The sequence below is a fragment of the Nerophis lumbriciformis genome, linkage group LG17, assembly GCF_033978685.3.
Source record: "Nerophis lumbriciformis linkage group LG17, RoL_Nlum_v2.1, whole genome shotgun sequence".
In the NCBI taxonomy this organism is placed as follows: Eukaryota; Metazoa; Chordata; class Actinopteri; order Syngnathiformes; family Syngnathidae; genus Nerophis; species Nerophis lumbriciformis.
In genome coordinates, this window is record NC_084564.2 from 35669207 (window position 1) to 35687507 (window position 18301).

Genomic DNA, 18301 nt, shown 5'->3' on the forward strand with positions numbered 1-18301 from the left:
CACCATCATATCTCGGCCAGTGTCGAGTCTGCATGGATGCTGCTCAGTGGCCTTATGGTTAGAGTGTTCGCCCTGAGATCGGTAGGTCGTGAGTTCAAACCCCGGCCGAGTCGGACCAACGTCTATAAAAATGGGACCCATTACCTCCCTGCTTGGCACTTAGCATCAAGGGTTGGAATTGGGGGTTAAATCACCCCAAAACATTTTTAAAACGATTCCCGAGCGCGGCCACCGCTGCTGCTCACTGCTCTCCTCACCTCCCAGGGGGTGTAACAAGGGGATGGGTCAAATGCCTAGTGTGTGTGTGTGACTATAAAAATAAGTGAAATTACCCTCTGCATTTGACCCATCCCGTTGTTCCACCCCCTGGGAGGTGAGGGGAGCAGTGAGCAGCAGCGGTTTGGTGATTTGGTGATTCATATCAGTGGTACTTTAACTTTATTTCCGGGCTTTTGCAAATGATGTGGCGGGTCAGATCTGGCCCCCGGCCCTTGAGTTTGACACCTGCGTGTAGAGACGATACTTTTTTGATGAGGTCCCAGAATATGTTGCCTATTGTACAATGCAGCCCAACATATTTTTTTATTTTTATTTAAAAACAATTTTTTTTTAGGTAAAGATTGCATCTAAAATACCAAAAATATGGTGTGATTACAAGAACATTTGAAAAAGCATATTGTGGAAGTCGCTTCCTAGCAGCTCCGCTGTAGACACGGCACAGGAGCCAAGCGTGCAGGTTTAACAAAGTTTTAATGTTTTTTTTTTACAAGACCTTTCCAAATGTTTTTCGGCATGTCGTGACGTTGCCGTCACTCCCAATCCTCTCTCCCGCTCTGCTCCCGGCCGCTTACTGTTAAAGACAACAGATGATTAGACTAACAAGTACCACATGTGAAATATAATCACCTGCCAGCTGTGTCTCGCCGTCAGTGCCATGGACAGCGGCGGTGACTTTTCCTCCTGCAGGCAGCGCTGACTGCACTTCCCCTCCACATATATGAAAAAGAAGACATAATTAACCTTTTTGAGCATACTTGCTTTTTATTTTTGGCTCTAAAATTAGTCCTCTAAGTGTTGTCTATTTCCATACTTTGATTTGGTGAAATGAAATGGTCAAAATGTTTTGATAAACAGCTTTCCAACAGTCTCTTGGCATAAGTCGGGTTTATGCTAAGCACGTCCACCTTCTATTGAGGCTGCTATAGAAGTCCTTTTCTGCTTCCTTTAAGGCGACTCCAACACGGCATTTTGCTTTACCTGCAACCGCCTACTTTCTCTGTCTCATCACTAAAGGTTAATAGAATAAGCACACCTTCTTGTGGGTTTTCCACCCGCTCAGCAGTTCAGCTGGAACCTTTTCACCTTTCTACTGTACATGCGGCTTTGTTATCATTGCCATTATAATTACAATTGTGCTCCAGTCCCATCATCATGGATGTTTACTCAGTCCCCCTCCTCCAGCTGGTCCATTCATTTTTCATGAATCTTCCATCTTGCAGCCTACAGAAAGACTCTTATGCCTTTTAATTAGAGCGAACATGACAAGAGCAATTATTCAACCCAGCTGACCGGAATAAAAACAAGCCTAAAAAGCAATGATGTTATCCTGGTGGATTTTGTGTCCCGCAGATACAAAAAGTGACAGTATTTAATGGCGTCCTTTCAAATGCTGCTCACGATGACGAGACACCAGGAGTCAACCGCTAAAATAAAATATGGGCTGTCGTTTGCAACACGAGCATCAGGTTCACTACAAATTTCACTCTCCCCTTTCTCAAGGCCGCAAACGCTTTTAGAGGGCAAAGCAGTTGAATCCAAAGGTTAATGTCCGCTCCATTTGGAGAGCGGCCGAGCGTGCGTCTATATCCCCGTTGTTTTAATTAAATTACAGGGAAGTCATAAAAGGGGATTCATCCTGAACATGCTCTCACTGATGCCTTAATGGACAAAGCTCAGCTGGTCTAGCCCCCATTCATGTTCCAGAGTGGGTCGTCTTGTCATAGACTTGGTCAGCTGCTCTTCTCGTGATGCACAAGATGACACGTCCACATTTTCAGCTCATAAATAAAAAAGAGGACGAGCAACACGCCGCCTGTACTGCGCAATCGTCCGGTGAGGTAAGACCAATAAACTATTAGAGCTGGGGTTTTAAGTCAGGGTCGTCCACCAAGAGACAATAAACTTTCGGTCGAGACTAAAGAAAAAACATCTCATCATAACCTTTACGGTGCAGGTAACAAAACAAATGGTTTGAGTGTGATATCTGGTCAGTGGTGTGCCGTCAGGGTCAGCAAGGACTTCTCTGCTGGCCTACCATAACCAGAAATCATGATCATAATTAAAGATAAAAGTATTTTTTTATTTGCTTTCTGTTACGTTTACAGGAGGAGTAGTGACGGCACAGTTCCATAAGGGGGCGGTATAGCTCCATGTACTTTATTATATATTAGGGGTGTGGGAAAAAATCGATTCGAATTCAAATCGCCATTCTCACGTTGTGCGATTCAGAATCGATTCTCATTTTTAAAAAATCTATTTATTTATTTATTTATTTTTATTTTTATTTTTTATTTTTATTTTTATTTTTTTTTATTAATCAATCCAACAAAACAATACACAGCAATACCATAACAATGCAATCCAATTCCAAAACCAAAGCCGACCCAGCAACACTCAGAACTGCAATAAACAGAGCAATTGAGAGGAGACAATAACACGACACAGAACAAACCAAAAGTAGTGAAATAAAAATGAATATTATCAACAACAGTATCAATATTAGTTACAATTTCAACATAGCAGTGATTAAAAATCCCTCATTGACATTATTATTAGACATTTATATATATATATATATATATATATATATATATATAAAAAGAACAATAGTGTCACAGTGGCTTACACTTGCATCACATCTCATAAGCTTGACAACACACTGTGTCCAATATTTTCACAAAGATAAAATAAGTCATATTTTTGGTTCATTTAATAGTTGAAACAAATTTACATTAATTGCAATCAGTTGATAAAACATTGTCCTTTACAATTATAAAAGCTTTTTAGAAAAATCTACTACTCTGCTTGCATGTCAGCAGACTGGGGTAGATCCTGCTGAAATCCTATGTATTGAATGAATAGAGAATTGTTTTAAATCGGGAAAATATCGTTTTTGAATCGAGAATCGCGTTGAATCGAAAACAATCGATTTTGAATCGAATCGTGACCCCAAGAATCGATATTGAATGGAATCGTGGGACACCCAAAGATTCGCAGCCCTATTATGTATATTCACTATATACATAATAACAAACAATAATCTAAATTAATTAACACGGTAATGGTGTGTGACAAAACCCAAGGGGTGTATGGCATGAGACTAAGTGTATGAATGATTAGTGTATTACCGTAATTGTTGGATGAGGAAGCAGACAAGTCCAAAGGGGCTAAGCAGAAGAAGGTCCATGAGACAGGCAGGTTGTCGGGGAAGCCAGGCATCCAAAGGGTCCATGTCGAAATAGGGGGTCGAGGATCGCGGGAGGCAGTCCAAAGTCCACAGGAGAGTCGAGGCACACAGCTCGACGACGGAAGACACGGGAAGCATACGTAACATAGGATTGCGTTCCGGCCCAGGATCCTTGGGTCCACTGGTCCTAATACAGCTCATCCTCTTCAGTCCCAGGTGTGCTGATTGCTGATCGCCCACAGCCTTGCCGGCGTCTGGGCGTGATGCGGCCAGCGCGAGCAGGGGCATGTCCTGGCGTGAAGCCAACGGAGGTGCTGGCTGCCCTTGCTGCAGATGACAAGCGTGATCGAGCCCGCGACGTGACACTTTTTCTAAATATCTCTAAAATATGTCACGGCCCGGGCCCATTCCAATGCGCATTCATCTGTGCGCGCCTCCAAGAGCGCACGTCCAAGAGCGCACCTGCGCGTGCCACTCCTATAGAAGCTGTGCCGGTGCACAGCTGCAATCAATCAGCACTCGTCACACATGTCGCTGATGAGCTTCCTGGGCTTCTTAAGCCAGTGCTACCTGTCCTGTACAGTAAGCCAAACCTGTCAAACTCTATGCATCCTTTCTCTCTCTGTGTTTTCTCCCCCGTCGTGTTCATTTTGTCTCGTGTCCTCCTTATCGCCTCCCAGCAGCGGACCTCCGTTCCCGCGTCACGAGCTGTGTGTCTTGTCTCCCCGTATTCCCTCTGCTTTCCTGGCTGCCTCTTGGATCTCGACCTCTCGCCTGGACACGGACTTTGATGCCTCGCTATTGCCCCCGACTTCTTGCCCGTCTCACGGACCTCCAAGCTTGTCTTGCCCCCCCCCCCCCCCCGGACTTCCGCACCTCTCGCTAAACACTTTTGGGTAACACTCTTCAGTTAATCCCAACACATAGTCTCTCACACACACACACACACACACACACACACACACACACACACGCACATGCACACACGCACATACACACACATTTTGGATTAATTACACACTTCATTTTGTATTTATATAATTTGTTTATATATATATATATAAATAAACCTAGAGCCAAAACGATGTCCCTGCTGTCTGTGCCTACAAATGAGGCATAATGATGCAATATGTACATACAGCTAGCCTATTTAGCATGTTAGCACCGATTAGCTTGCAGTCATGGATTGATCAAAAGATGCCTGATAAGCACTCCAGCAAATCAACAAAATCAACAAAGCTCACCCTTGTGCATTCACGCACAGTATATAACGTTTGGTGGACAACATGAGACAAACGAGTGGCATAAAACACATCATTCTGTGGCAGTATCGGATAAAGTTGTACATGTAAACAAACTACGATGAGTTCAATGATGGCTGAAATTAGTCGGACAAAACGATGCTTGTCAAATACTCTCATCAGCATGTATAATATAAAACAGTGGGATTTCTAACAATTAGGAAGGTTTGTGTCATGTTTGTTTTATTACAGAAAATATATTAAAACAAAAAATAAAAAATTTTCTTCATCTTTTTCCAATTTCACATATCTCTGAAAGAGGTCCAGGGAGCCACTAGGGCGGCGCTAAAGAGCCGCGGGTTGCTGACCCCCGCCATAGATTCAAGATGATTTATTGTCAATTCTTAACATGCACAAGACACATAAGAACTGAAAAGTATATTTTCGGCACAGTCCCACTAAGAGCAGACATATGTTACAGGGAGACAAGACAAGAACGCCGACGGAGCAGCCATTTTTACGGCGCTCCTTAAAAAAAGGTGAGAAAATGTTGATATTGGGAAAAGGGGGAGAGTAAAAAAATATCAGTCAAAGGCTGGATCCGCAGGAGGGGGTCCAGACTGAGTCCAAGGGAAAAAACCTCATTTGCAATGCAAACATAAACACGTTACATTTAGTCACAACAAACTCGCAATCAGATCACGGATTGTTGTCATTAAGGCCTTAGCTGGCCTTATGCTGTGATTGGATACTCACTTGGGAGTTCCAAGTGAGTATCCAATCACAAGTTGCGAAAACAGGAAGTGGCACCGGAGCCATACGAGTCATAGAAAGCCACAGAAAACTCACCGGTACTCACGAAGAAGGAGAGCAACATGTTGATTAGGTGGCAGATATGTATTTGCAAGACCATTTTCAAGAGCGATACTTAGGAGAAACTACATCTTGTGAGACGAGGTCGGCCGACGCCGGAAGCTATCCCGGCGGTGAAATGCTTTGCCCTCGACTTTCACGCGAATCAACCGACTACAACCAACTACCGACTACGAGCGGTACCTCTGGCTTATACGGCTTTGAATGGGTCCTACAAATTGTGAGTTCAAATATTTTATTTCTTAATGTTTTCATGTTTCATTTGTTTTATACAATTATTTTAATTTTGACAGTACCACATAAGATGTGTTTTAATTGCTGAAGCGGGTTTATTGAATGTTAAATGCGCAGAAGAATAGACCGTTTTGTACACTGTTGAGGGGCTTCAATGCGCAGTAGTGTACAAGTGTGTTTCTGTATAGTATCTCCAGTCGTGTCGATGTGGTGACATAAATTACGGTATTTTGAGAGGTGAAGGCCTAGGTGAGGAACGCACCGCCTGCCACTGCATTTACGGTACAGATAAAAACGCAATTGGTACTAGTGTGATATCTGGTAACATTCCATCATTCTCCTATTATAGTAATATCTCAACTTAAGAGTGTTTAAGATAAGAGCTGTCTCCCGGCTAATTGTGTGAATGCTCCAAAGCATCCAACTTCAAACTGTTCAGCAAGTTCCAAAAATTCCCAAATTTCCTAGAATTCCAGGTTTTTGCGGGACATTTTTCCCATTCATAATGAATTGGCCATTTTTTAAATTTCCACCATTTCCACATTTTTCAACCGATTCAAACCATTCCACCTTCAACACATTCCACCATTCTGGAAATTTAAACGATCATTTTTTCCAAGTTCAAAACAATTGCAGGATTTTCCAGAATTCCTGGTTTTCCAAAGCCCCTTTTCCACCCTTTTTCCTGGCGACTACTCCCCCAACATTTTTCAACCCACTTCAACCGTTTCACCGTCAAAACATTTCTCTTAATTAGGACAAAAAACAAAGTTGTTTTTTTAACTGGAAAAATTCCTCGTTTTCCCGAAATGTCAGGAATTCCGTAATACCATTTTTCAATTCAACATGTTACTGCTTCAACATTTCTTGACCGATTTGAACAATTCCAACACCAACTCATTCAGACCATTCAAGTTTTTTTACCATTTTCCCCAAAATTCCCGCTTTTCCTGAAATCCTACGTTTTTGGGAATTTCCCTTTGAAATCAATGAGACATTCTTCAAAGTTCCACAACTCCCACATTTTTCATCTGATTCAAACTGTTCCAACTTCAAAATATCCAGCCTCTTTGGGAATTGTGTGCTCTGCTTCAACAGTTCTAAAAAACAGATCCAGCATTTCGGTTCAACTTCAGCATTGGAGCATTCACACGCAATTCCTTCAGGAATTGCCTCATCTAGTTGTTTTATTTATTCTTATTTGCACACACACACTGGGAGGAAAAAAAGAACAATATACACTGTAAAGCAAAACGATGTGCGGGATAGGTTAAGAAGACCCTATGGTCTAGTGAAGGAAGACACCTCACCCAAAGCATGTCAATTTTTACAGCAGCATAAAAATAAAGAAATAAAATAGACAAGTCGAATGCAATAATACATACAGTGCATCTGGAAAGTATTCACAGTGTTTCATTTTTTTTCTCCACATTTTGTCATGTTACAGCCTTATTCCAACATGGAATTAATTCATTTTTGTTCTTAAAATTCTGCAAACAATAACCGATAATGTGAAAAGGTTATCTAATGTATTAAATGTATTTTTGAACATGATGCCACAAGTTTGGCACACCTATCTTTGATCAGTTTCGCCCATTCCTCTTTGCAGCACCTCTCAAGCTCCATCAGGTAGGATGGGAAGTGTTGGTTTTCATCCAGGATGTCTCTGTACATTGGTGCATTCATCTTAGTCTAGTCTGGGAAGAGACCAATAACTCACTCTGTCAGAGCTACAGCATTCCTCTGTGACCAGACAAGAACTTTCCAGAAGGACAACCACCACTGCAGCAATCCACCAACCATGCCTGTATGATATAGTAGCCAGACAGAAGCCATTTTTTAGTAAAAAGATTGCCAAAATGCACCTTAGCCTTTGAATGGTGGGACCCGTTTTCATTTTTTATTAAAAGAAAAATGATACAATTAATTAATTTTTCAAACTGAGACTTACTGACTTTGGCTCATTTTCTGTGAAGAACATATATCAGAATACATATTTAATGACCACACACCATACACCCCCCTTACACATTTCTAATACATATAAGATGTCCGGGTCCACTGGACCCGGGGCTAATAGATGTGTGGAAATTGATGTTCTGTGTACCACACACACACACACACACACACACACACACACACACACACACACACACACACACACACACACACAACAGGCCTAGACAGGAGGAGGACAGAGTGTAGGTACACAGAACATCAGAGGGTCAAATGTGCGAGAAAATGAGAGCAGACAGTGTTGACAAACAATGTTGCAACCTTGTGTGGGAACCGCAACTGCAGAAACACAAGAGAAGAATCCCTGTGGGATGCAGAAACTGGCAGAGAAATTTTCCGTGCAACGTTCATATTGTTGTTACTCAGCCAGCGTTTGTGGGTCTGATGGACCCGTTGCATTTTGTGGCTTTTAATGCCTCACAATCAAACACTTGTATGTTAAAATACTGAACAGATGTTTATCTTATCCCAATAAACATCTGTTTAGTATTTTAACATAAAAGTGTTTGGTTGTGAGGCATTAAAAGCCACAAAATGCAACGGGTCCATCAGACCCACAAACGCTGGCTGAGTAACAACAATATGAACATTACACAAGGGTTAAAGACTCTCAGACCATATGAAACAAATTTCTCTGGTCTGATGAGACAAAGCTTAAACTCTTTGGCGGGATTGCCAGGCGGCATGTTTGGAGGAAACCAGGCATCGCTCATCACCAGGTCAATACCATCCCTACAGTGAAGCATGGTGGTGGCAGCATCATGCTGTGGGGATGGTTTTCAGCGGCAGGAGCTGGGAGACTATTTAGGATAGAGGCAAAGTACAGAGACATCCTGGATGAAGACCAACATGCCTGGCGGGATTTAAGTCTTTGAGCAGTCCCTATGTATGCCAAGTGTCCTGGGCATGACGTTAAAGTGCATCCGGCAGTGGAGGCTCCTCTATGGGGTCTTGGAGCACTAGGAGGTTAACCCCTTTACTACTGTTACCCCAGGTGGCCCTTGGCAAAGGCCTAGTACCTGACTGCCCCCTAGCCAGGGATACGGTGAAGACCTCAACGGCGGAGCAGGCGGAAAACGGTAGATTTAAGAACTACCACAACGGCTGCAATGTCGGAAGAAGGCTGCAGCAGAAAAGGGTCCCAAGTCGTCTTGTACTCCATGCCACTGGACCCTGACCCGATTCTGTCAAGGATCGTGTGGTGACTGTCTGTGCACCAGTCTCCCCACGTAAAACGAAGTCACGCACAGGCATCCTCCATAAAGAGATACACCCCTACCAGGAGGATCGCCATACTCGTTCGAGTGACCGCTGATGATGTATGCCAAGTTCTTATGATCAGTGACGACCAGGAAAGGCGTGGCAGTCGCCTCCAACCACTGCCTCCACTTTTGTAGCACGTGAATGATGGCCAGGATCTCTCTATTTCCCTTATAGCCGCTGTAAAGCGACACGTAAAGGGCACGAGGGTGAAGCCTCTGGTTGACCGGGGAATGCTGGGGCAGAACTGCTCCAACTCCTGCATCCGACGCATCAACCTTGACTAAAAATTGTGAAAAAAAGGATCAACGTGCTAAAGAATGGGTGCTTTAGTAAACATTTGTTTTAGCAAAGAAAGGGTGGTCTCAGCTTCTGGGGTCCATCTGAAAGTTATGTTAGTGGATAAGTCGTCAGAGTTTCAGCTTTGCTGCTAAATGTCAGGTTTGTCCTTGACAGTTTGGTCATGTTTTAGTTTTTCCTCTGTGTCTGTCTTTATTTCCTGTCAGCGCTCTTATTTTGTCTTTATTTCCTTCTTCCGCTCAGCCCGGTGCCACCTGATTGGCACCGGGCCACACCTGGTGTCAATCAGCCAGCTACTATTTAGTCCTGCTTTGCCCTCCAGTCAGGGCTGGAGTATTGTCATTATGATTGTCAATGTCATTAATACTTGTCGTTGTAGCTGTGTCTACTTCTGTTCACTCTGCTCGTGTCATAGTTCCTTCGTGTCACAGTAAGTGTTTTTGTTTCTTGTCCACAGTTAGCCTTTGTGCTAGTTTTTATTCATAGCCAAGTTTGTTGTCCGCCTTGTGCGCGCCTTTTGTTTGTACCCTTTTGTTTGTTCTTGTTTTAGTGTTAAATTAAATCATGTTTTCCTGGACAAAACCTGCCTTCTCTGCATCTTGGGGTTCGTCACCTACACAATGTGACAGAATACTCCAGCCTCCTAACACGAATCCCGCAGAGACTTCGATGGCGGAGAGGCTTGACAGGATTCTTGGGATAATGGCTAAATTAAAGAAAAGTTTGGCCGCTTTTCAAGCCCTCTCCCACCCACCCCTGTCGTCTGTGGGCCTATCCGGGGACGTCTGGGATCCGTCCCTTGAGGGGGGGCCTATGAGTAGCTGTGCAACTGAGGAGGCACAGCTACTCCTCACACAAGTGGGCCAGCAGACGCCACCATGCAGTCCGGTGGGCCAGCAGACGCCACCATGCAGTCCGGTGGGCCGGCAGACGCCACCATCATCTCCGGTGGGTCTGCAACCTAAGGCGCCATCATCTCCGGTGGGTCTGCAACCTATGGCGCCATCATCTCCGGTGGGCCAGCAGACACCACCATCATCTCCAGTGAGTCTGCAACAGACGGCGCCACCATCATCTCCAGCGGGTCTGCAACAGACGGCGCCACCATCATCTCCGGCGGGTCTACAACAGACGGCGCCAACTTCCTCTCTGGTGGACCAGCAGGGGTCGTCACCATCCTCTCCGGTGGACCAGCAGGGGTCGCCACCATCCTCTCCGGTGGACCAGCAGGGGTCGCCACCATCCTCTCCGGTGGGCCAGCAGGGGTCGCCACCATCCTCTTCAATGGGCCAGCAGGGGTTGCCACCATACTCTTGTCGGCCACAGATGTGGTCGTTTCACGGGCGACCGCCTCGCCAATTGCGGCGGCGTTCTACTCGCCGTCGCCACCTGACTCTTCCCCGCTGGTTACGGGGACACCTGGCCTGGCGGCCCACCGCCTTGTCCTCCCTCCACCCTCCCGTGACTTTGGACTGTTTTTTTTGGGGGGGGGGGGCGGTTGATAGAACTTCTGGTATCCATTATCGGAAGGGGGTCATGCTTGTCCCTGACAGTTTGGTTAAGTTTTAGTTTTTCCTCTTGTCTGTCTTTATTTCCTGTCAGCGCTTTTATTTTGTCTTTATTTCCTGCTTTTATCCCTGAGTGCTTTTCCGCTCAGCTGTGGCTGAGTGGCACCCGGCCACACCTGGTGTCCATCAGCCAGCTACTATTTAGTCCTGCTTTGCCCTCCAGTCAGGACTGGAGTATTGTCATTATGATTGTCAATGTCATTAATACTTGTCGCTGTAGCGGTGTCTACTTCTGTTCACTCTGCTCATGTCATGGTTCCTTTTTGTCACAGTAAGTGTTTTTGTTTCTTGTCCACAGTTAACCTTTGTGCTAGTTTTTGTTCATAGCCAAGTTTGTTCTGCGCCTTGTGCGCGCCTTTTGTTTGCACCCTTTTGTTTGTTCTTGTTTTAGTGTTAAATTAAATCATGTTTTCCTGGACAAAGCCTGCCTTCTCTACATCTTGGGGTTCGTCACCTACCCAATGTGACACTAAAGTTGCAGATAAATGGCCGATAGAAGTTACGGAAATGCAAGAACCTTTCTAAGTGCTTCCTTGATGTAGGAGATAGCCACTAGACAACCGCCTACATTTTTGCTAGGATCAGGTCTGAGATGAACCCCAGAAACGACACCAATGGCCAATGAAATTTCCACTTCTCAGCTTTGACGTATAGCCGATTCTCCAATAATCACTGTAAGACCAGACGGACGTGGTGGACATGTTCTTGGAGATTTCTGGAAAAAATAAGAATGTCACCAAGGTCAGAAAAACAGAATTGATTGATCATGTCCCTGAAGACATTGTTGTTATTTAGATTTTGGAATACCGCAGACGCATTAGTGAGGCCAAAAGGCATTATTAAATATTCAAAACTGTTACAATCAGATCGCATGGTAATACGATGGTCGTTTTCCCAAGATGCGGTGGCTGTGTGCAGGTAGGACAATTATCTATTTTCCATAAATCAGTCCATAATGCAAAAATGCAGGAAAATACAAGCAAATACAAGAAAAGTGTGCCGATTGCACGGGAAAACTTAGCATAGATCCAGGAATCAAAGAGCATAGTAATGTAACTTGTTGCGTGAAGCAGACCGAGTGTGGCGAAAGGCAGGAATAAATAGCTCTCTGTTTAGTGCCTGGGAGTAGGTGAACATTCCGAACACTAATCAGAGGCAGGTGAAAATAATCAGCACCCATGGCAACCAAGAACACAAACCAAGGGGTGCTGAAAACAGAACTAAGGGAGTCTTTAAACTGAAACAAAACATGATCCAAGCAATGGATCATCACAAAAACGCCTCATAGGGGTGTTAAATGCGGTCTTCCACTTATCCCCCTCCTTAATTCTCACCAGGTGATAAGCATTGCGTAAGTGGAATTTAGTGAAAACAGCTGCCAAAGAGTAGTAGTAGTAGGACACCGACGGATAGACGAAAGAATAAAAATAATAACAAAAGGCGCATTCAAAAAGGAGTGAAGAAAAACAACTCCGGACGCACACAAAAGGTGCAGAGAAACGGAAATTGTACACAAGTAAACACTACACGGCAGCACCGGAGCAGAGCCACAGGAACAAGGAGCGGGAGTGGAGCCAGAGCAGAGGAGATGAATACGACTGGAAGGGTGAAGCATCAGGAATCAACTGGATACATGTGTGTTCAGTTAAGAGCTCCGTCACATAAAACAATCAAGCTCATTAATTGAGGTAATTAAAATTTTACTTGAAACCTTTTATGTTATGTTTCTATTCAGGGTGGTCCATCTTAATGTTTTATTACAGCTGGGGGACACAAGTGGCCCCAGCCTCAAAATTTGGACATCCATTGTGTAAACTCTCACCATAACCATGCAAAAGAATCCCTTATACTCGTTCGATAAGAATTTAATTAAATGTTCCTTCAGGGATTATGACGAGTAAGTAAATAATAAACTTAATTTAAATCAATATAAATTTAATTTTAATAATTTGCTGATATTTGAAAAAACTATAGCTTGTCAGGACTTGGTCTTTGGGGTTTGTTTTCCTGGAAGGCAACGGAAAGTTGGCGCGGGCAAGACGGGCATGTGAGTACATGTTTAATATTTTAACTCAAAAAAGGATCAAACAAAAGGCGCGCACAATGGCGGAGGTACAAAACTTGGCTAATGAAAACAAAAGACTTGCATAAAGGCAAAAAACTGTAAACATGAAACGAAAACTTAGCATGGCATGGTACTGTGAACATGGCATGAAGCAGAGTGATGATAACGTGTGATGTTGCCAGGCAGACTAACTGAAAACAATGGACTTAAATACTACAGACATGATTGACAACAGGTGTGTGAGACCGAACGTGAAAACAGGTGCAACTAATCGGTCGTCATGGTGACAAAACAAGAGTGCACAAATAGTCCAAAAACCAAAACCGAACATAACTAAAACAAAACATGATCACACAGACATGACATAGCTATATCTTTCAATGTATTGTATATATTCTCAAACTTGTTATAAATCCAGGTTAGAAAAACAGCCTGATGCCTTAAGACCAATAATGAATTATTTATAATGATAATTAATTCAAAATCAAATAATAATACATTTGCAGGTCATTATTAATCATTTATAAGAAATAAACTTGTTCTAAAATAATTTAATTACATTTTTATTCTGCAATAATAAAAAGTAAATAAAACAAATAATATAATTAGATCAAATGTATTTAAATTATATTTAAAACTATCACATACAGTAATTATTTGATGCTGTAAAAACTATATATATAAAAATTTAATAATTTAAGGTTAATAAAATAGTATTTTTTCTGTGTTAAGACCAATAATGAATTATTTTACATATTAAATAGTAATTCATTCGTAGGTAATTATTAGTTTTTGATCATCAAATCCTATATGCTTGTTCTGCAAGATTGGATCTAAGACCAGTAATTAATTATTAACGATGATAATTATTTTTTTAATTCAATATTGATTAATTATTTAGTGATCTAATTTAATTTCCCTTCTGGGGTTATAACAAGTGAGTAAATAAATGATCATTTTCATTTGAATCAATTTAAATTACACAAAAAAATATATGTAACTATGTATTTCAATGCATTATATATATTATTAAATGTAATAAATTAGGGTAACAAATGAGAAAGAAAGACCAAAAAATACACTAAAAATCCCCCCTATTTTTCCAAAATCCATCATGGTGCTATGTTGCTGTTTTTTTTATGATTTTTGGTTGCTTACCAATCCAAAGCACTGGTCAATAATATCAACTTTTTTTCATCAAGTGAACTGTGGAGGGGACAGCTCAATAAAAACAAAGAACACATTTTAGAAAATGGTGATTAGACACCCTCTAGTGGAGAGTTAATAATAAAACCATAACTCTGCAAACACTTGCTTGACCTTACCTTCTTCCAATGGAAATCTTATTTTAAACAAAACCATAAAAGAACACAAAACATGAAATCATTCCAAAGAATAAGTTATTTTCTAAGCAAATGTTTGTGTGGACTAAAAATAGAGATTTACAAAGTGTCTGATGCTGGAAGACTTTATTATGCAAGCTTTAATAGTACAATACATGTATGACATAAAAAAAGACACCAAATTACACAGTAACATATTTTCTGTAATGTACGAGCTTTGTGTTGCATTATGACAAGATTACATTACATTACCTTATTGTAAAACACACATTATGTATATAAATTACTACATTAAAGGTTCTAAACCATAGTATTCTTTAATATTTACAAATATGTCTCATAGGTCCCACACTTGTAGCCAAACATTTAGTGTGTAGCTTTAATAAAAACACATTTTTAAATTCTTACAGTATATGCAAGGCTATCTTATTTGCTGAAGAAAAACAGGCTTTATTTTTTAGATGTGTAGTGAGGCCTGTTTTTTATTTTTTTTATTTTATTTTTTATTTTTTTTATTTTAAAGGTGTCCTCATTGAAGTCTTATAATAATCATAATAATAATAGATTTTATTTGTAAAAAGCACTTTACATTGAGTAAACAACCTCAAAGTGCTACAGTGTATTTAAAAAAAAAAAAAAAGATAATAAAAAATAAATAAAAATAAAAACTAGAACAGCCAAATAGCTAGAACTAGTATGCATATGTCTAAAAAAAAAAGGCTTTTTTATAAAGAAGGGTTTTTAAGCCTTTTTTAAAAGCATTCACAGTCTGTGGTGCCCTCAGGTGGTCAGGGAGAGCGTTCCACAGACTTGCTGCTCCTTTATGACGTTTTTGAGAACCTGGAACTTCAAAAGCTACCGTTTAAGCGCCTCATCTCTCAAAAGTGGAGCAAACAAGTGAGTGATGTATAGGGCTGCAGTTATCGATTAGTTTAGTAATATATGGATTAGTTTGTTGGATTAATCGAGTACTCGGGTAAAACACACTACACATATTTTCCGGACCTTAGGGCGCACCGGATTATAAGACGCACTGCCGATGAGCGGGTCTATTCAGGTCTTTGTTCATACAAAGGCGTACCGGATTATAAGGCGTATTAATCAGAATCAGAATCAGCTTTATAGTCATTACGCAGGGTAACGAGATTGAGGAGGGGGGTCATATTATTATTATTAGTTTTTCTAAATGTAAAATACTTCCTTGTGGTCTACATAACATGTAATGGTGGTTCTTTGGTTAAAATATTGCATGGATGATGTTTTACAGATCATTGCCAAGCCGCTTTCTGACAGTCGCTTCAGGATGCACCGTTTTGTGAGCGGTCTTATTTACGTGGCTCAACTTCGGCAGCGTTTTTTCTCAGCCGTCTTTGTTCAATCAATAACGGAACAGCATCTCCTCATCCGGAACTCTATAATAACTAAAGTTCCTGTTACGGCGGGGTTGCTGCTTGCTGCAAGGTTCGTTCCCCCGGGATGCAAACGGACCACTCCGGACAGGACTTGCAGGTAGGAACATGATTTATTCTTGAGAAATCAATGAGGTACAAAAAACAGGAAACAAGCCGACGGAAAAATGTGCCAATCGCACTGGAAGCTAAGGCTACCACTTAGCATAGACTAGAGACAGGAATACTCACGTAGCAGTTGCGTGTAGGAAACAAAGAAGCCAGGCCGACTGACTGGCAAAGGCAGGTTTAAATAATGCCTCTGATTAGTGCTCGAGAGACAGGTGAGCGTCCCGAACACCAATCAGAGGCAGGTGAAAATAATAAGTAGCCATGGTAACAAAACAAACTCAAGAGTGCACAACAACAGGAACTAAAGTAGTCCAAAACCAGCAGAAAATAACAAAAACATGATCCGGGCCACGGATCATGACAGTTCCTTAAACTCACTACACCGGTATGTTTTAGTGCTTTCATGGCGAGTTTACTGACAGATATAAGTAAGATAATAAATGATAAATGGGTTGTACTTGTATAGCGCTTTTCTACCTTCAAGGTACTCAAAGCGCTTTGACACTACTTCCACATTTACCCATTCACACACACATTCACACACTGATGGAGGGAGCTGCCATGCAAGGCGCTAACCAGCACCCATCAGGAGCAAGGGTGAAGTGTCTTGCTCAGGACACAACGGACATGACGAGGTTGGTACTAGGTGGGGATTGAACCAGGGACCCTCGGGTCGCGCACGGCCATTCTTTCACTGCGCCACGCCGTCCCTACTTTACACTACTTTATGTTAGAATTGGCAACAGCGGAGGACTATCAAGATAGTGAAAAATAAGAAGCTTATCGACTACGCTATCGGCACGGACTACAGTGGAGGACATGCGCAAAATTTCAGGACTTATGCAGATCTCAAATACACTTCAGCAAAGGTAAGAAAAGCTGGTTTTGTATAATATTGTGAAACAAAACTCCGGATAATATGTCTGCGGTCCGTATACATAAACCATAATAATACTTGTATCTCTGACTACGGTAGCGGTAATGGGCCGACAATCCATCAAGCGGTGCGGCTTCAAAGTCGTACTAAAACATGTTGACAGATTTTTGAGTGCCGTGTGTAATGTTCTTTATTTTCAATGGAACATTTAGAGTTTTGGTGTTGTTTACTGGCGTCATATTGGAGTCTACACGTATCTCTTATGTGTGACTGCCATCTACTGGTCACACTTACCATATGTACCAAATAAAATAGCTTCAAGGTCGGTAAGCACAACCAGAATTATTTTGTACATTAGGCTCATCAGGTTATGTCGATTTCTGAGAAAATGAAAGGATTTTAAGTGCGCCTTATAGTCCGAAAAATACGGCATATAGCCCCAAAGCGTGTTTTCGGCTTGCCATTTTTTTATATATATAAATGCACATCATCAACATTGAAATTGCACGTTTAACATGTTTGCATGAAAAAACAATTATATAAAAAAAAAAAACTCTCCACTGTTTGCCACCACAGATCACAACACTATGTCAGCATATCTAATGTTACGGGCATTGCATGCACTCCGGATTTGATCAGTTTTTATCATTTTAACATTTATAAAAGGATTTATCAAAGCAGCAGAATATAAAAACAAAGCTTCTTTCTAATCAATTTACTCAAATAATTGTTGCCGCTCTCGAGGGATATGATGGATTTCTGTGCTCAAAACAGACTCCTGTCTTTAAAAAAATCAATTTTGCACAATGGGGGACCTTTAACAGATCTGCTGTTGCATTAAATGAGATGTTGGCAGGTGAATGGCAATCTTCTAATAGATTAAATACAAATGCTCCTCGACTTATAACTCGCACCAGTTAAGAGTTAAAGCAGACAAATGAAATCATGAAATACACTATATTGCCAAAAGTATTTGGCCACCCATCCAAATGATCAGAATCAGGTGTCCTAATCACTTAGCCCGGCCACAGGTTGTATAAAATCAAGCACTTAGGCATGGAGACTGTTTCTACAAACATTTGTGAAAGAATGGGCCGCTTTCAGTGATTTCCAGCGTGGAATTGTCATAGGATGCCACCTGTGCAACAAATCCAGTCGTGAAATTTCCTCGCTCCTAAATATTCCAAAGTCAACTGTCGGCTTTACTATAAGAAAATGGAAGAGTTTGGGAACAACAGCAACTCAGCCACAAAGTGTTAGGATGTGTGAAATTTGGTGGAGGAGGAATTATGGTGTGTGGTTGTTTTTCAGGAGTTAATAATAATAATAATAATAATAATAATAATAACTGGGATTTATATAGCGCTTTTCTAAGTACCCAATGTCGCTTTACATGTAGAACCCATCAATCATTCACACCTGGTGGTGGTAAGCTACTTTCATAGCCACAGCTGCCCTGGGGTAAACTGACGGAAGCGTGGCTGCAATTTGCGCCAACGGCCCCTCCGACCACCACCTATCATTCATCATTCAGTTCA

General features: G+C 41.7%; 1 pseudogene; it reads right to left on the bottom strand.

Moving 5' to 3' along the window:
* Positions 1-2267: 2267 nt before the first annotated feature.
* LOC133614303 (zona pellucida-like domain-containing protein 1) overlaps positions 2268-18301 on the bottom strand; it is a 41624-nt pseudogene continuing 25590 nt past the window's right edge.